This window comes from Amphiura filiformis, chromosome 14 (assembly GCF_039555335.1).
Source record: "Amphiura filiformis chromosome 14, Afil_fr2py, whole genome shotgun sequence".
NCBI lineage: Eukaryota > Metazoa > Echinodermata > Ophiuroidea > Amphilepidida > Amphiuridae > Amphiura > Amphiura filiformis.
This window is the reverse complement of record NC_092641.1, coordinates 40393060-40414198: the sequence shown is the minus strand read 5'-3', so window position 1 is coordinate 40414198 and position 21139 is coordinate 40393060. Positions and strand designations below refer to the sequence as shown.

At 37.6% G+C, this 21139-nt stretch overlaps 1 long non-coding RNA gene across 1 annotated transcript; it reads right to left on the bottom strand.

Annotated features, from left to right (window-relative positions):
* Positions 1-11035: 11035 nt before the first annotated feature.
* Positions 11036-18384, bottom strand: LOC140170084 (uncharacterized). The gene is made up of 3 exons (XR_011861483.1): positions 18117-18384; positions 14017-14136; positions 11036-11984 (listed from the first exon to the last, which is right to left on the bottom strand). It is a non-coding gene; the product is annotated as an uncharacterized lncRNA (long non-coding RNA).
* Between the last annotated feature and the right edge of the window lie 2755 nt (positions 18385-21139).

Genomic DNA, 21139 nt, shown 5'->3' with positions numbered 1-21139 from the left:
GTTCAATGTCGTCAAGATACATGTCTCATCACAACGATTACGAAAATATATAATTTATCATATATTTTGAGCTCGGTTATTAAGTTAGAGGGTCACTTTCGGTTAAATGTCAACTGATATCAAACTTTAAAACAACCTTTAAATTCAACAAACAAGGTGTAAAAGTGCTCGTCTTTGCACATAGATTACAGATATGGTTAAATATTTCCAACATCTGCATTCAGTTTTGTGTTATAGGCTTTTGTTTCAATCAGAGCGCAAGCAGACCGTAAGTACAAAAATGATGAATCGATCACTATCGATCAATATTACATATATTTACTTGGTTGATATACAAAATGGTTCTTCTTGCCTATACCCATGTACCTGTAATTGCAACAGCATTTATTATTTACTGTTATACATTTCCGAGATATCTCCTGAACATGCTTAAAAGTATACCTTTTAAGGTATTAAAATATACTTGGTGGAAAGGCGGTTAATGACCACACGAGGTATCAATTTTAAAAATTGCTCTATTATTCTTAAAAACTACACCAAAGTATTCCTCTAGTCATATGACTTCATGAACACTCCAAATTAAGAATAGTTTGCCTTATCTTCGATGTTTTGTTACCCAGGTAGCAGGGTCAATGACCATTGAACTATATTGACCATGAGTTATGTTCCTATGGTACCTTAACAATAACAATGTTATTGACAATATACACAGTGCAAATTTTTCTTTAAATTAATTATGTTTGCATGACGAACAACTTGAGTCCATTCTGTTAAAATTTTGGTTAAAATCAGAGAATTGTTGTTCCGTTTCTTGAGCCCAATATTTGGGATAGTTAGTATTATGTTCAGGGAACATAATTATCTAAAACGTATAGCAGTAAACACAACTATGTTTCAATTAGTGGTGGGCAAAAGGTTCAATGAGGCAAAGTGGCCATGTATTCTAAAATCTTTATTTTCATTTGGTGGAAATTTATATGGATTTTAAAGACCTATTCAGTGATTTACTTATTCGGAAAATCGTAAGAATCATCATTTTTAAAATCTTTGTTAGTAGCCAAATGAAGTTTATTAATGAACAAGAAGAGTCTTTCAAAAAGACACAGTTCACGAATCAGGAGTATAGTCATTTGTTGTAACTTTCCATTTTCATATTTAACCTACTCTGCACTGATCTTACAATAAATTAGTGATTTGAGGCATAATGATATCTACATCCAAACCTGACTTATATAACTCTCCAGCGAACAATCTTTCCAAGTCAATTATACCATGCAAATAATAACCTAGAGCTCCAATTAAGATAAGCAAACATTACTTGGTAGATAACAGGAACTTAATTTCGTCAGTTGGAAGTATATAATTAAGTAAATCACCTGTATCAAAATAGCAGTGTATTTTCACAGTAATATGCTCAACCTTATCACAAAATAAACAATATCATTGACCTTACCCACCAATCAGTAAAGCCTATTATAATCATGTGATGGCTCAATCCAATAGTAAACATGCTTAGAAAAGAGGCAAAAATATAGTCCTGTCTGCCATTGTCTCAATACAAGATAAGACGTGATAAAAAGTCCTTGTCATGTGGGGCAGGATTAAATAAAGGGATATAAACCTAGGTATGAGACATTAGAAATTATTTCCCAGCCTCTTAACCACATGATTGATGGGCTACAATACCTATTCAAGACACATGGATAAACTGTACATACATGTATGAGATATGGGTTCAAGTGGGGGGAAATGTTAACTCCGTGAACAAAAATTAGGACATTTTACATGAAAAGGTAAAATATTTACTTAAGTAGAGAACTTAGTTACATGCATTTGAATGGGGCTTTAACTGTCATTTTGCATGTTATTTGCCAAACTTTTCAGAAACACTTAACAGATGATAATGACTGATCCTTCACTATAAGCAATTTTTACACATTTTTTCCTTTTACAATCTCGATGCAATAACTGAATAAGCTTGTAAAGTAATCAAGTAAATTGTCGTTTTATTATTTACAGTTGAATATTTTTATGAACCTTTCAATGTGATACATCATACATTATTAATTCCATACTATACATTATGTACAGTCTGGTAATTAGATTGTTTGTAGTACGTACTTTAATTGCACCAGCGGCAAAACGCACGTACGCCAAACGCGGAACAATTTCATGGTAAACCGCGATCAAACCCTCCCATATAATCTAGGGTAACATTGTCCGTTTTTTAATCGTGACTGAGCAAATGAGAGGAACATACAATGTAACCGAGTGATAGTACAGGGCGACATGGGTTTGGAACTTAATATTCCTATATTAGTGAAACCAATATTTTTTGTCATCCTTAAACCTTAGATAATAGAAATTTGATTGGTTTCATTTTTTTCTACACCCATGTGGTTTCCACGAGGGGTCGAAGATCACAATGGGGGCATCATGTAGCAATGCATCTTAAATTGTTTTTCTCATCACACGGAATGAAAAAGTCAATTCACATTTTTTTCCACGGTGCGTTGTTAAGGAGTTATATGGTCGAATATGTCAAAATACAGAAGAGTAAAACTAGGGCGCTTAGTTCAGGAGTTTTAGAGTAAATAAGATCAAATGTCAAATATCTAATGTACAGAAACCAAATTTCAAAATACACTAATTCAGTCAAAAGTTGCCTCAGATTACTCCTCTGGGCAAACCAAATAGGAAAATAATTTATTTCAAAACTGTATAACCTTAGAATCGGATGAAATCATGGGTTAAATGTTGTGATTCTACAAATCTCTATTGGACTTTGGCTGCATGAACTCTGAACGGGGACATGACAATACAAAAATGCATTTCAATTGTGTAAAGTATATGTTTGAGATTCCTTATGTTTAGAAATCAGACCATATTTTAATTTTGACCTCTGTGTGTGAAATTTTTGACATTTGACAAATTCAACCATATAACTCCAAATCTTGGTGAACCAGGGGCCACATTTTGGGCAAAAGTGGCCCCTGTTTCAAGCTCTCTTATTTCACACTTGGTAGGGATTCTATTAAAAATGGAATAGTACGAAATTAGAGTGTAGCTGAACTATGGGAACTTTCATGTAATGGTGGTGTTCGAGGTCACACACTGCGGACAAAGGTCGTTTGAGTTCAACTTGTAAAATGGGCTGAAAATAAAAGTTTAAATTCATTTGCAATATGCCAAGCGGCACTATATTGCTTTTGAATCGCGAAAGCAGGCGGTCGCGAAAGCAGGCGAGATTTTTTGGCTAGAGAATCGTCTTGCTTACTAAGTTGATTTGAGGTGATAATTCATCTCACCAGGTCGACATCCATTTTTGACTAAGTCAAAATTTATCTTGCCATGTTGACTTGCATTTTTAGGAAGTCGACTCGGCGTGATAATTTATATTGTCATGTTGACTCACGATTTTTGTTAAGTCAACTTGACGTGACAAATTATCCTGCCATGTCGACATCCGTTTTTTGCTAAGTTGAATTGGCATGATAATTTATTTCGCCGAGACGACATCCATTTTTTAGTATGTCGACTTGGCATGATAATTTATCTTGCCATGCTGACTTACATGTTTTGGTAAGTTGTCTTGGCGAGATAAATTATCATCATGTTGACATAATGCTGATAAAAAGCCAAGTCGTGGCACTTAGACGCTTCCGTAGGTTTGGAATAGTCATAAATGAAATGAATTAAATGAATGCATCGATGCAAACTGAAAAAAATATCATTTGTTATTATCTATTACTATAGTGGTCATTTACAGATGACATGACTTGTTAGCAACAATATTGTGATCAGCAATTATATTAATTTCTTAATGATATACGTCTAAGGAACGTTACTGTGTATTTTCTGTTTTTCTCGTGCTCTTCCCTAACTACCAGTAAATAACCCCGGGGGCACTTCCATAATTATGACAGTGATAAAAGTGTAAGGTTGAGACTTTCAAAGTAAGGGGTTAAGGGGTGTTTGGTATGAGAAAAAATTGAGGGCTTAGGGTGAGAGCATGACTTTTGGACTTGATTGGGGTAGGACATAATGGCCAAAACAGCTCCATAGAAACCTAGAGTATCACGGTGACAGCGCCCGGATCCTCAAGGGGACCCTTAACAGCCCAATATATATACGCGTCACCCCCAATATTGAAGGTGCTCCCCCGGGAAATCACTCACCCCTTACGCCGACAGATCAGACAGTGGAATTAGTAGAGTTCCAGCAGTTGTTGGTTGTAAAAGGACTTTTTAACTACCTTTCATGCATTTCGTTTACATCTCGTAGCTTGTCGTGGTGTTCCCATTTTCGCTTTGGATCGTATTTGACGTGTAAAGTCTTTGCTCGTACTACGCTTCTGAGTGTCATTGATGATTATAGCTAGTATACAGTAAACTTGATTTTGTAATTATTTTGATTATCAGATTATGTTTTAAACGAACACACAACACCGGAGACTCCATCCCTGTCAAAAATGTGAAGAAGGACGTGTAAACCGGAGACACCCCATGTCACAAGTGTGACGAGGGGCGTAACACCCCCGTACCCCTAGAAGACTTTTTGTCACATTATAAATGTCGTAAGATTTCAGAAAAGGACAGCGCATTAACCATGTTGGCTACACGTCTGTTGGTATATGTGGTTATGATAACGCAAATGCGTTCCATCTTGGTAGCAGGTAAGTAGAACAAATTATTATATACACGTAGGTCTAGTTTATTATTCTTGTCCAATCACCTTGACCAATGCTCTAAGAATCCAACAAAACGGATCTTGACAATCTTGACAAATTTGGGGTGTTAAACATCATGCCACATCAGATATATTGGAAGCGAAGTCATGGACGAATTTATTTTAAATATTTGTCCTTGTGTTAAACATTGTAGCCCTACTCTAGGGGTTTTTAAACACACTGTATCCGAGAACCGCTAAAACTCAGTAACCGCTCCACCCGAACAATTCTGGGGAATTAGCAGTCACTGGGTTTAGCAGTTCTCTGGATATAGGCAGGTTTTTATGATATAGCCTGGTTTTGGATCACCACAGTCAAAAGCCCCTATACTAGTAGGGCTATAACAATCCTCCTACATATTTTGCTTTCAACTTAATTATACACCTTCCCGCAGTGGGTTGCACTCGTCTGCAGACTCTATTCCGCTAGTGGAACACACTATTTACTCTGGTATACTTAAATCCGCTACTAAGGGAGTGTTCAAAATACTTTGGTGGGTGGGGGGCTGGATTTTTTTTTTGTGTGGAAAATTTTGTTAACCCCCTCTCTCTTTGTGAACCAAAAACTTTTTGACCCCCCTCTTAATGGACCAAAAACGAATTTGACCTCCCTCCTCATTATTAGGTACAAAATATTTTGGCCCCCACCATTATAATGTACTATTCTCCATCAAAGGACAAGGGAAACATATTAACGATACTAAAACTTGTATTCATGTGCAGTGAAATTGTACCCATGTCATTAATATTGAAGGTGTGGAATTGTGGAACTGTTTTGTCATTTTGTAAAGAAGTTTGAATGCAACTCAGTATTAGATTGGAGCTGATTGGAATTATTGACGGCGGAAGCATTAAAATATTTGGGGTGGGGTGTTGTATATTTTGTTCTGGTTCTACATGGACCTTTTGTTGCGCGTGAAAAACTTCAATAAGACTATTTTACCCCCAATGAAGATGTGTATTGATATTTGATGGACCAGTGTTCACAAAGCGCAAAATATTTGCAATTTTACCATATTTGGGCCCAAAACACTCGATGCTTTTCGTGCTAAATATGAAGCTTCATATAGACCCTCCCTCGGGTCCATGGAGAACGACTGGTAATGTAGATTACATAGCATTAAAAATCAACCCAATACATGGACCCTCCCAGTCTGTAAGCAATTTGCCTTCCAGTTCCCAGCATTTTGTGGGAGTTCACTTTTACCGATTTGGGGTCACGCAATCTTTCTATATGTGACCGTACACCACGAATGAGCCGTAAATGTCCTCAATTGTATTCTGAGTTACAGTGTAAAATGGGCATGAAGGTCATATTCATAGGTATTTCAATTTGGTGCTTCGTGTATCTCATTAAATGAGGTACACGTAGCACCAAATTGAGGTACCTATGAATACGACCTTCATGCCCATTTTACACTGTAACTCAGAATACAATTGAGGACATTTACGGCTCATTCGTGGTGTACGGTCACATATACCACGTCCATGTTTTCACTACATTAACGTTTGTGTAAGCGACTAAAACAACGATATTGTATCCGACCAATTAACGCAGCTTGGCAGAGCGGGGATATTTGAAGAGTCTTCCCCAGCTAAGTGCAAACATTTGCAAACCGCACGCGATAATATACGCAATATGGACAATAGGCCTAAGTCCGAGTCGAGTGGTTGCCTTTTATTATTGCGCGTACCATGGGTCTATCAAACGCGTGCCAGTTGAGCTCAATACCTCTCAGTTGTTGACAAGTGTCCCATCCGATCTTACGTAGCATCCCGCGGCATAGCTTTGTGCTACCATTTGTATGGGCGGCCATGAGGGCCAAAAGGGTCTCAAACCCGCACAAGGGTCTCAAAAAGTACAATAAGGTCTCAAAAACACAGAAAGGTCTCAGAAATAAACACCCAACAAGGTCTCAAAAGTACAATATGGTCTCAAAAACACAGAAAGGTCTCAGAAACAAACACACAACAAGGTCTCAATAGTAGAGAAAGGTCTCAAAAAGAGAGAAAGGTCTCAAAAGCAGTGAAAGGTCTCAAATACAGAGAAAGGTCTAAAAAATAGAGAAAGGTCTCAAGAACAGAAAAAGGTCTCAAATACAGAGAATGGTCTCAAAAACATAGAAAGGTCTCAAAATCAGAGAAAGGTCCAAAACAAAGATAGGTCTCAAAAACAGGGAAAGGTCTCAAATACAGAGAAAGGTCTCAAACTCTAGAATGGTCTCAAAAACAGAGAAAGGTCTCAAAAACAGAGAAAGGTCTCAAACACAGAGAAAGGTCTCAAAAACAGAGAAAGGTCTCAAATACAGAGAAAGGTCTCAAAAACAGAGAAAGGTCTCAAACACAGAGAAAGGTCTCAAACACAGAGAAAGGTCTCAAATACAGAGAAAGGTCTCAAAAACAGAGAAAGGTCTCAAAAACAGAGAAAGGTCTCAAAAACAGAGAAAGGTCTCAAACACAGAGAAAGGTCTCAAATACAGAGAAAGGTGTCAAAAACAGAAAAGGTCTCAAAAACAGAGAAAGGTCTCAAACACAGAGAAAGGTCTCAAATACAGAGAAAGGTCTCAAACACAGAAAAAGGTCTCAAACACAGAGAAAGGTCTCACAGAGAAAGGTCTCAAAAACAGAGAAAGGTCTCAAAAACAGGGAAAGGTCTCAAAGGTCTCAAAAACAGAGAAAGGTCTCAAAAAAAGAGAAAGGTCTCAAAAACAGAGAAAGGTCTCAAAGACATATACCTCAGAGACATAATACCTGCAATACCTGATTTGAGACCTAGACGTGTTTTTGAGACATGAACGTGTTTTTGAGACATGAACGTGTTTTTGAGACATGAACGTGTTTTTGAGACCATAACGTGTTTTTGAGACCATAACGTGTTTTTGAGACATGAACGTGTTTTGAGACCATAACGTGTTTTTGAGACCATAACGTGTTTTTGAGACATGAACGTGTTTTTGAGACCATAACGTGTTTTGACACCTTTTGTCACACACGGCCGCCCATAGTATTCCTTGGCGTTGACCCTTTTGACCCCAGCGGCCGCGCCGTGAGGGCCAAAAGGGTCTCAAAAACACGTCTTGGTCTCAAAAACACGTTCATGTCTCAAAAAACCCATCTAGGTCTCAAATCAGGTATTACAACCGACCGTTATATGTGCAGTACCGCATGCCTGCACACATCCGCTTGCAGTTCCGCATGCAAAACTGCACATTCCGTCACGCACTTCCGCATGGGGAACTGCAATATTTATTGTGTATTTCCGTATGGGGAACTGCAATATTTTTGGTGTATTTCCGCATGGGGAACTGCAATATTTTTGGTGCATTTCCGCATGGGGAACTGCAATATGTTTGGTGTAGGTATATCCGCATGGAGAAATGCAATTTGTTGGTACATTTTCGAATTGGATGTATTAATCAAAATTATGTCGCATTTTTGTGAAAGTTTAAGTCAGATGGCTACGTGCTTTGACATGCAGTAAATAGGCATATGCGCATTTTAATAGGTATTTCAAATTACTACTCGTCATAATATATCATAAAATTTCTGATGACCAAAATGTAGGGAGTCCACAGATAGAGTGTGTTTATTTTATTCGAAAAGACTGATTTATAATTTTAGCCTGTTTAGGGTGTAAAGTGTATCTGTGGTGGGGAGGGGGATCTTTTTTTGTTACCGCCTTTTTGTAAATTTGCCCCCCCCCCCTTCCGAAGAAAATGATAGCCCCCTAAAGTAGGCCCTCGGGTTGAAAAATGGCCAATTTCGGTATATGGATGGGCCTTTTTTTTTTCAAAATTGTCTCAATTTCTTTTGGAAAATAGCACAACTTTGCATCACTGTAGCCAAAATGTTTGAAATTTCTCAAAATGCTTGGGCAAAAGTTGTAAAAACTAAGACAATTTGTGTTAAATTTGGCCAAAACTTTTGGTATATCGATGGGTCCAAATTTCTTACAAAATTACGAGTTGGGTTTAAAAAGTTCAAATTTTATCATTTAACTGTGTAGTACGGAAGACACGGGGGAATGTCACGTCCCTTGGCGTCGCCACTGCATGATGTGTCCATATTCCTGACAAGTTCAGGCGCCTGGGGGTTTAATGAATTGAATAGAAATTTAGTATGAAATGGGCCTATCGAGAAGATGTACATCTGTGGCATCAGTGCATTTATCAATTTTGTCCAGGTATTTGGAACATGAGATCACTCAGGGTCCACCCCATATCCAAGTTGGTATATCACTGTGGAGGATGAGTCGTTATTCAAAAATTGACAGTTTTATTGGAATTCGGCAGGCATTGCATTCACGGATTTGGACATTTTCAAAACAACTTGCACCTCCCGTCATCAAAACAAAACTTCACTGTTTTTGGCAAAATTGCAGTTTAACACCAATGCCTCCACACAAAAAATTCTTTGTGCAAGGGGTGAATGTGAAAGATAAAAAGCATCACAAAGAGAATATTTTGAGGCAATTTATTAATTCAATTGTTTTTAGCTCAAAAGCATTGACATATTTTGCTCAAAATTGTTTTCCAAATAAATTTGGGGTTTCGATCTTGTTTCACCCCTTGCCATTAAAAAAGCTCAACCATTAACTTGTCTAATATTGATCAGCCCTTACACCAGTCAAAATGAAAACAAACACACAGATACATGTTAAATTGTATTCTTATTTATTGTCACTTTTATTATTCTAAACACACACAAAGTATTCCAACATGTGGTCAGTATACATGTATGATTCAAACAAAAATACACAAAGTTGTAAAACCTAAGGCATGTGTTACATTTTTATAATATTAATAACATTGTTATCTAAAATTATCAAATTTTACTGACAGTGCCTGTACTATTTTGAATATGCATACTTAACATTAAAAGTTAGGTTGTTTGTCTGTCAATTTTTTATTGATTTAAGGAATATCAACATTCAACAGTGAATATTACAAGAATCATAACAAAGCAGCAAGCACATATTGTGGTAGGTATAGCTGGAAATGGAAACATTCAAAGAATTGCACATTTACATTTCACATTCTTAAAATTCAGCAGAGGTAGTAGAATAACATATTCATAACAATTTTGGGAAATGAAAATTCCAAACAAAATATATAATCTTTAAGCCCTAATATTTCACAGGGTCAATGAGAAAAAAATATGGACTTTCCACTGATACCAAAATCACCATTTTGATGGAGAAAAGTGGAGCTGGAGATGAGGGGGTTGATTATACCATCCTCCTTTAATTCCCAGGGCTAGAAGAAGAAATGAGGATTTTTAAAACAATTGAAACCATTCTAATAATTTTGACCACTATACAAAGGTGATAAGCATTGGTTTAAACCCACTATAGGGCATACTTTTACCCCCATCCTATTTTATTTAGTTAAAACCCTATATTTATATTGAAAAGTGTGTTCTTAATTTCAAATTAATATGCATTTTCATTTCATTTTCACAATCTACAATTCTGAACACATTTTTAGGAAATTGCTCAACACTGGACTGATTTACCATTACCAATAACACTGTCCAGTCCACAGGTAGGCCTACATCATACATGAACAACCAACAACACTTCCATCTCTGCTAGAGCTATACTAAACTTCCATCTCTGCTAGAGCTATACTAAACCGAGTCTGTAATAGGCACATACTAATACTTGTTAGGAGTGAAATTGTACAAAACAATGCACACTTCCTAAGATCTTGATGCGTATAATGCACGAGCCCCGCAGGGGATAGTGCATTAGCTTAGTACAAGTGCATTATTTTGTACAATTTCTCAAGCAACACATGATACGTATTTATTAAACTATTTCATACACAAGAAAACAATCCCATGATTTTTGTTATTTTTATAACAAAATTGTCACTAAAAAGGCTGGAAAATACAAGCAAATATAAATGCATCAAAACCGGCAAGAAAAATGAATGTGCACGAAAGCACTACACGTACTACACGACCATGCAATTGCAATTATACAATACTTATGCACACCTTGTATTGCTCTGATTGATGCTCACTGAGTGTATGAAGGAAATTTGGTTTGTTTGACAATAAATTTGAGAAGTTTAAAAGTGATATATATATAGCACTAATGATATAGCACTAACATTTACCTCAAACTATTTGAAAAAAATACTTCATTTTTGGATCATCATCCATGGAAGTGAAAATTTTAGCTCTTTTGACCTTGACAATTTGCATATATGGGAACTCAGGCCCGTACGCAGGGAAATCAGGTTTTTTACGTTTTGGTCAAAAAAGGTGCAAATTTCACAAAATTGCCCCCCGAAAAAAAGTCAACTTTTTCGAAATCAGCACCCCCAAAAAAAATCCTGCGTACGGGCCTGTGGGAACTGTTAAAAAGTACAAAGCCCTCTAAATTAACAGCTTACCCTAACACTAACAGCATTACTTCTTGTCATTTATATGTAAAAGCACTTACGATTTAGAGCTAATAATTCTGTTTGTACTGAATTTATACCTTAAAATCGGGAATTCACCAAATTTGAGTACTGTTCACCGCTTTTGTGAAAGTACACATAAAAGATTCTGAATCAGCACCCCAAAATTGACTAAAAACACTTCTCAAACCTTGTATAGCTCTCTGTGTAGACCCCAATGTGTTTTAGAGGCCTTTTGTCAATCTGGGGCCCCAACTATACATAATTTATCAGGGTAAAGGCATGGAGTATTTATTGACTTTAATGTGGTCAACATTATCATAATTATTTGAGTTCCACTGTTGTAAAATCCAATGGGGGTTCTTCCTGGTTGAAGATGTACGGGGATGTGCCACGGTTTGGGGTAAATTTTCAGCGAGTTTGGTATCAGCTGGTGGTTTTCAATGGAGATAAATGTGCCCAATCAGGGCATATTTGGGTGATTTTTGTGACAAATTCGGTTGCAAAACAAAAAGTAGGTATAGAGAAAGTCAGTATCCAAAAGCCTGTATGGCAGTGGCACATCCCTGTACAAATTTTTTCGAAGAATCCCCATCGGGGTAATATGAAATGAACAGTAGGTGATGTCTACTAGTGCTCCAAGCCCAATTGATGGGTAGGCCTACATGCAGGCCCTATCTGCCATGTTGTTGACAAGTTGTCTTTTTCTGTCAATTGTTTTTTCCCTCAAATTTAAATTTGATTTTTTTACACATCATCATCACTATCACTATCTCGATCTATATCTTGCTTTAGCTTGTTGCTGCAGGTGGTTCCTTCCAGTTACAGTACAAGTTCAAATTTCATCTGTAAAATAAACCAAAAGAACAATAATTAAAAGTATATAAATTTAATACATTTTTCTTATCAAGATTAAATTGAACAAAGTGGCATGGAAAGGAAAAATATCTTGAGGCCCGATTTAGTAGCTTGGGCCCCCCGACTTAGCAGTTCAGGCCCCGTCTTAATAACATTATTTATAACATTTGGACGAAGCCAGGCTACGCCCAGGGATGCCATCGGCATATTTTTTAAGTGAGGCCGATTTGGGCCCCCCTAATGGTAGCGCCCGGGGCATGTTGCCCCCTTGCCCCCTGGTTACGCCACTGGACAGGACAGGGAAATAGGAAGAGGTCCGATTTTAGATGCAGGAGGAAAACTTGAGCACCGGAGAAAAACCCGTGAGGACGAGGATGGATCGGCAACCAAACTCATGTGTGGCACCGCAGGGAATTGAACCTTGGCCACAGTGGTGAGAAGCAAGTGAGAAGACCACTACACTAACCCGCCCTCCTCCTTGGGCCCGAGATAGTAACTTGGGGCTCCCGACTTAGTAGCTCAAGCCCCGACTTAGTAACTAGGGCCCCAAGTTACTAAGTTGGGGCCCCAAGTTACTAAGTTTGGTCCTTGAGTTAGGCCTACTAAGTCGGTGCCCCAAATTACTAAGTTGGGGCCCTGAGTTACTAATTTATTATCTCGGGGTCCCAAGTTACTAGGTTGGGCCCCTAAGTTACTATATAATCAGGGCCCTATGTTTCTATCTCCGGGCCCCAAAATTACTAAGTCAGGGCCCCGTGTTACTAAGTTGGGGCCTGAAGCTACTAAGTCAGGGCCCTGAATCTCCTGAGATTTTTTTTTCTTTCCATGAACATTCTGGGGCTCTGTAACAACATGAGATATTGCAGTGGTAAAAATAATAATTCCATGAAATTTGAATGCTCTCATTTGATTTTGATTTATGCATAGCATTATGTTGAAATTCACACATTTTATGCATATAATTATACAGAGAGTACAAGTACAAATCAGCTGCAAGTAGGTAGCTGCAAGTTGTAAAAAACCTAGACTGAGATCCATGACTAAGTATTCTGGACCTTCAATCAGTCTGGACCATTTTGAGGTACCCCGTACATACATGCATTTGCATTGGACCTTACGGCCTAATCCTTTAAATTAACCAATAAAAAAGTTACTTAACTAATTAACATTTTTTTCATTGAAATATGAGGTCATTATTTCATTATTTATTATTTTGGAAAATGTCATTATTGTCAAAACTTTCATTTATATGGCTATTACCTATATTGTTGATGAAATACACCTCAACACAGGTATTAATGCTTAGATCATCATTATAAACATTTTGCAACAGATTGAGAAAAGATTTGAATTTGTTTTAATTAAATAAATGAAAAGAAATGTGCAATTTTTGAATCACTAGAATTATGATGAGGTAATCCTTAAATTTCCATTTAAATTTTTATTATGTAAGAAAAACTGCTGATTATGATCAGCAGGAGATGTCGACATTTTGAGAGTTTCAATTTTGATTATTCCCATCTCAATTTTCAGATAATTGACTTTTTTAATGAAAATAATGAAAGTTTTGGTCAAATTGAAAAGGTGATGTGCGGGTGGGTGACGGGAAATAAGAATCAACTTTCATTAGCCTAAATTTTGTACCCAGGTACCTGATGCATTTTTCGGGCGGGTAACCGGGTTTAATACCATACCCAAAATTGCAATTTTTTTTTTCTTTTTTTTTTCTCGGTTTTGGAGTGTCCCTGGCTTTAATGATTTTTATTGATTTCAAAATGCATTGAATTTGTGTCCATTTATTACGTATGACATGAACACAAATTATCACTTTGCATATTTAAAAAAAAAAAATTTAGCTCTAGGTCCAGGGACACTCCAAAACCAAACAAAAGAAAAAAAGAAAAGAAAAAAGAACGGTAACCCGATGCTGGCTCTCCTTTCTAAAACCCCGGTAGCAAAATCTCGGTTGGGTACCGAAAACCCGACCGAAAATGCCTGCCTTAAAACTCATTGTACATACCAGATTTTTGATGGTTCACAGTTGAGTTCGCTATACACCATAATTTGAAATCACAATGAACATCTTCGGAAAGCAGTTGTAACTGTACAGTTCACTTCAAGTTGACATCACTGATATAACCTAGTTGTGAAAAAAAAAAAATAAGGTCTTAAAATGGAGCAACCTTTTGCAAGAGTCAAGGACAATAAGAAAATAACAAGTAAACTGCATGCGCATAGTATCCTGTCCAATTTTCCCCCAGGTTTCTGAAATTGGGCTTCTCCATGTAGTGCTGCACTCCGCTTACCCCGGTGGGTTCAGTCTTCACTGACAATGTGTACGCATGATGGTTCCAATTAGGGGTACTTTTCAAGAAATGTCCGCGGAATTTTCGAGGACAAAATTGTTCGCGATTGTCCAAATTAGGGGTGTTTTGGAGCAAAATTGTCCTTGAAATGAAAAATAGGGTATATTTCAAGGACTTTCGTCCGTGTTTTACCGCTACAGTTTTCGTTATTGTCCTCATTTCCCCGTGAAATAGGGGTACAAATTCAAAAGCGTCCTTAAATGGTAAAAATAGGGGTATTTAATTCGAAAAAATGTCCTTGATTCCTCGTGATAAGGGGGTGAAATGAAAATGCGTCCTCAAAATGATAAAAATAGGGGAGGTATTTGGGGGCAAATTTTCCTTGATTTCGCGCAAAATAGGGGGTAAAATTGCTGCAAATGTCCTCGATTCCCCGTGAAATAGGGGTCATTTTCAAATCCTGGAACGGTCATACGTCCTACCTTTAAATACAAACTGAACCCACCGGGCCGCTTACATGTAAGAAGAATCCTAGCCCCAAATTTACATGGGAGCAGTGTTCGATTTACCACCTGCACGCCTGCACATGCACCCCACTTTGAATCTGTGCAGGTAACTTTTCAAATGTACATGTACCTGCACAAGTGCATGTAGAATTAATTTTAGTCGTAAATTACAGTTGGAATCAGAAACATACAATGTGCCTCTGAATCAAAGTACCGGTAATATAAATATTCCTTTCAAAATAACACCAATTTTTACTTTTCATCTGTAAAAAAAGATTAGTTTCACAGCACAAACTTCTTATTTTATATGGTTAAATTGTGTGCAAGTTACTTTAACTTTGTGCACGTAGATTTCTATGTTACCTGCACAAATGCAAGTAACTTTTTCTGGTAAATCAAACACTGCATGGGAGGCCTATAGTCTGATTAGTACCAAATTCAAAATGCATTCGAGTAATTGTTTGGCTATTTATTTCATATTGGCCTTCTTCAACTCAAACTTTTAGGCCAGAATCCTTCGAATGGCTCCAAATGAGGGACACGGTTGAGCAATTCCAACTCAATAAAGTGCAATACTTGGTACTTCAGTCAAGTGGATGATGACATTGGACAACATTTTATGAGTGGATTGAAGGAGATACATGTAAGTAGGCCTACACACAGAGTGCAAGCTGCTATGAAAATAAAATCAGTAAACCCTAGTCTAAAAGTTTGCATTGAGGAAAGCCAACATGTGCATGCTAAAAAAACTCCGCACCCTTTGGATAACTTTAGTGCCGCAAATTCATGAAATTACTCGAACACACTCAACTTGAACTTTAAAGCCCTTGAGTAAAGAAAGCCAAAACTGAAAACTTTTTTGTCATAGCACTTTCCGTAGCAAAGTTACATGTTGTCAAAGATTGACTTTCATCAAAAAGATTCAGCTAACAAAACAGCATTTTGGTGGTGTTTCTAGATCTTAGTCTCATGATGATAGTCATCTTTTCTATGTGGAACTGCTATCAAAATCCCTCTAAAATTCCATGTGCGAGTGTCTCATCACCATAAAAAAATCATATATTTGGGTCAAGTGAAGTTATAGACAACATATTTATGTAGGTTTCCTTGACCTACCTGTTCTTTTTAATTTCTATGTAAAAATGTAGTGTTCTAGGCAAATTTGGCTGACTAGCAAATGTGTTAGTGGTGGTGCAATAATTATGTGTACCCCCAGGGTGGTGAATTCTCAAAATGGCCATGCCAAAAAATTGTTGCCCCCCTTTTGACGTGCCAAAAAACCTTTGCCCCCCCCCCCCCTTTTGATGTGCCAAAAATTCTTTGCCCCCTAACACATGCCAAATTTTGGGGAACCCGAATTTAAAACCTTAAATTGTCTTATCATATAATGTGAGCGCAGCGAGCAGGTAATTTTGCATAAACGTGTTCCTAACGTTTTCGTACACCTTTTTAGGGCGTAATATTGAAACGGTGCCCAAAATATCTGTGCCAAATATTGCTTGGCCCCCTCTTTCGACCTGCCAAAAATCGCTTGACCCCCCTTTCGACCTGCCAAAATATGTATCCCCCCCTTTTGGCCTGCCAAAAAATCTTGGCCCCCCTATAATTCACCACCCCGGTGGTACACATAATTATTGCACCCTTAATTAAGCGTTCGAAATTTGTAGTTAAATACTATACTGCGTCAATAAAGTATCCTTACACTTGGAAAAATAATCACAATTTCCAAACTGAACAATATTGCGGTAAATTTGTTTTTTTAATAGATGCACTATCTAATTCTGCACATTATGACACCACATTGAATCCAATGTGACTTCAAAAGCAAAGTTACAAGCATTTGATTAGACGAAGGTACAGTTTTTAAAGTGACAAACTGGCCTGTTCAAAACTCCACAGACTAAACATCGGGTTTATGAGTGGTGAATGGCTAATTTATGCGTTTGGCTTTAATTTAAAACAAAAGGAACAAAAGAAAACTGAAACAAAAGAACTGACAAATAAAATGAAAGTTATGAAAAGTACAGAGAAGTAAAAACTGAAATAAAAACCGCTTTAAATAACGTTTCATTGAAGAAACTGTGTTGTCTCTTTGTTGCGCTGGTTGGAATGTTTTTGCGCCTTGTATAGGCCAGTTTGTCAATTTTAAAACTGGACCTTCGTCTATCCAGTTGCTTGTAACTTTACTTCTTGAGGTCACATTGGATTCAATGTGGTGTCATAAGGCCCTTTGCACTTGATTATTAGTTTCCTGTTAAAGATTTTGAAAAAGGGACGAGGTGACTTTTAATTATTATCTGTTATTTTCTTTATTTAGTTTGAACTATTACAAGCAACTATTGACTCGTTTTGACTAAAGCGGGCATTTAATTATTTCACAACAATATTTGATTTGATAAATAAGTGAAGGTGGAGTTGTACTCTTTGTTCATTCATCATTATTGTTGATATTATTAAAGTCAGAAAATGGCAAGTAGAAGTAGTTGAAAGTTATTTTTAAGGAGAAAATTAGAAATAAAAATAAAATAATTAATTATTTTGAGATTTTCAATTTTAGATGCGGGCGGTAAACAGGAAACTAATAATCAAGTGCAAAGGGCCTAATGTGCAGATAGTGCATATCTAATCTATTAAAAAAACAAATTTACCCCAATATTGTTCAGTTTTGAAATTGTGATTATTTTTCCAAGTGTAAGGATACTTTATTGGCGCAGTATACAACTATAGGAGGGGCATAAACGGGGGCAAAAACTTCGGTTTTATTTACAGTCATGACGGTGTGCTATTTTTAGGGGCTGTGCAATAATTATGAGCCCTGGGGAGGGTAAAATTGGGGGGCAAGAAATTTTGGCGAGCCGAAAGGGGGGGGGGCAAGCAATTTTGGCAAGCCGAGAGGGGGGGGCAAGCAATTTTGGCACGCATTCATGGGGCGCCTTTTTAATAAAACACTTCAAAAGGCTTAGGAAAACAGTACGGAAACGCTTTATGCAAATTTTCCTGCTTGCTACCCTCACAACATACATCTAGACCATTTTAGGTTTGCAATTTGGGATCCCAAAATTTAGCATGTTCAAGGGGGGGCAAAGAATTTTTTTGGCGGGCCGAGAGGGGGGGGGAAGCAATTTTGGGCAAGTGATTTTGGCGAGCCGTTTGAAATTGTACCCCCCGGAGGCTCATAATTATTGCACAGCCCCTACGAAGAAAACTTATGACCCATCCCATCAAAGTGCTTAAATATTCTTGTGACCCCCCTCTTCCAAAGAAAATGACAGCCCATTGGAGAAATGGAATAGAACATGGCTACTTACGTTCACAGTGGTGTTCCAGATTCATGCACTTGGGCACATTCATGCATCACAACGAGTACAGGAGTACGGAAGTGAATCTACCCCGGGAATCTACGCGGGTAGTTTTCCCCGAATCATAATGGCTCTCTGTCTCTGTCCTACATCCCGGGCCTGCATCGCTGTCTTGAAATCTTCTACCTCCAATCCTGTGTCTATACCTCTGGTTAAATGACACTGAACTTCTCAATTTGTAAAAATGGCATGATTTGTCTTGAACTCATGAAAACCCCATTTTGGGCACACACCACTAAATAATCATCCCATTGAAATACACGGGAAAATACAAGAAAGTAAGTTTGTTTTTCTACCCCATGTAACAACATTTTTAATATTTTGATCAAACCAGGGAGTGTCTTAAATAAAGATTAAACTTTTATTTAAATTTAATTTTTTGGGACAAGTTGAGACAAACTTAGGGACCGTTCATAAATACTTTGGTGGGGGGGGGGCTGGGCACTTGGAAATTTTTGGAGGCAAACTTTTTGACCCCCCTCCAGAGAACCTAAAACTTTTTGACCCCCCTCTTTAGACATACAAAACTTTTTGACCCCCCCCCTCTTTCCAAGAGGTTAAAAACAGTCTGGGGAGGGGGCTACTCCATTTGTGCAAATTATAGGCCTACATGTTTGTTCATACGTTTATTTATAATAGCCTGTTTACTAAAAACATGAAAATTGAAGGTGTTTTTCACATGCTGTGACTTGTATGAAGTTAAATTTCAATTTATGCATTCTAATTTTTATAATCAATAATTCTTATAACCAATAATTAAATAAATAAAAGTTACACAAGAAAGGGAAATTGACAATGGCGTAGCTAGGGCTTGTGGTGCACAGGGCTAAGGATAGGTGTCGATCCCGATTCTTGAAATAATTATTGCGCGCGGAGCATATAATTTATAATAAAGTTGAATATCGGTCTTAAATTGATCTTTCAAATGACTTTGTCCTGAAATGCGCGCGAAGCGTGCGAAAATTTTGACTTTCATCACTTAGAGGGGCGCAGAATCGATGCTAAATACCGGTAGCAATTCAGCGCCTCCTAAGAGTGGCTCCCAGGGCACATGCCCCCACCCCGCCCTGTCTTTATGCCACTGAAAATTGAGAGCACCATCCGGGCACATACTCAAGATTTTGAATACGTAAGACTTGTTTATCTGGAGGCTTAGCCAGCTTTCTTGGTCAGGGGGGCAAAATATAAATTTCGTGGCAAAGACAAAAAAAAATGGTTGCATCATTTTGACCCGGTATTATCAGTGGGATACATAAGCTACATATACCCTTTTTTTGTAGCGACTGTAGAATACATGTAAAGTCTTTGATATTCCAAAAAGGCTTTTATGGGATATCGGCAATGAGCAAAAAATGTATTTTACACTATTTTTGGCCATAATCGGGGTAAAAAGAGGCTTTATTGGTACATATGCGCGCGTAGCGCGCAAAAAATTTGTATGCTCTTGTTCTTTTGGTATTTTCTTGTTTAAAACTTTTTGACCCCCCTCCTTTAGTAACCAAAACTTTTTGGTACCCCCCTTTGTGCAACTCAAAACTTTTGTGTCCCCCCACACTTTGCCCAGTCCCCCCACCAAAGTATTTATGAACGGTCCCTTAAAAGATACGAACTCCTGAACAGCGCCATCCCGAATTTCAGCCGACACGCTCGCCTCCTTACCAGTTCCGGCCATGATATTGTTCCGAGGGCCTATTACCCGTGCACATTCGATTCAGGAACATTTTCTGAACAGATATGTAATGTTGAGCTCCTATTCTATCTTTTTATCAAACAACCAAGAGTCACTCAAATTTGGTTCCCTCGGGACGCCGATATATTTCGCATAGGTGCTATTTTTTACCGGAACTATGAAGGGTTACACCAAATGCGGAAGGATTTAGTGTAGTGCACCCTTTTCTTATTCAGTATTCACAGCCCGTGGTACAAGAACGGGTATTTTTAGAAACCTATTTATGTGCAGTACCGCCTGCACACTTTCGCGTGCACATCCGCATTAATCATGTTAATCGAAGTGCATGATTAATGTCGCACGTCAGGGATGCAAATTGTGCGGGAGTGGGGAGCACCGCTCCTAGGAAATGACAGTCAAAATTGAGGAAATGATGCCTTGAGAAGAAAAAGAAAGAGCAGAAAAAAGAGGGAGGGAGAAGAAAAAGAAAAGAGGAAGAGAGAAAAAGGGAAAAGAGGAAAGAAGAAGAAGAGGAGGAGTGAGGTATAAGACAACGTAGAGGGAAACAGATCTCAGCAAAATATAATAAGTTAATAGGTGAAGGCCGTGAGGCAGTGAAGCTAGTAAATGGAAGATAGGAAATCTTAAGCCGTTTGTGCAATAGTTTGAGGAATTCGCAAGATTGTTCAAGAAATATGAGTGTTAAAAGAGGAAGGTGTTGGTATTAGAATATGAAAATGGATAGCTATGCATTATTGAGGAAATTTACAATTCATCACCAGTGGAGGTATTCAATGTAACATAAAAGTCCATTCGGTGTGTCAATGCTAATGCCAGTGAGGAGAGGTCGACCTAAAAAATTTAGAAGAAATTTAAAAAGAAGGATAATCTAGAAGGAAATGGACCCATTAACATTAAGAGATAATCATAAAAAGGCAGTAACCAACGATGGTATATACAGAATTGGAGATACAAGGGTTAGCGAGTAGCTGAGTGGCACCCACTGACCACCACGATTTGAGGAAATTAAAATCGGAAACAAATGAAGAAGGCCAAATCAATCAAAATATTTGAACTTGATATGCAAATTTGATGCAACTGTTGATGCAAAAATTGAAGAAGTTAAAACTAAGGGCATACTGCATGCAGGTGGGATATACCGTATGTGCTTCACAAACAATTCAATATTTGTATATACCTTTCATATGATACTGTTAAAGAACACTCAGAAGAAGAAAGATGCTAAAAAATGGTGAAATTATTGACAAAGAAAGATGAGTTGCAAAACTGAGGAGGCATTGTT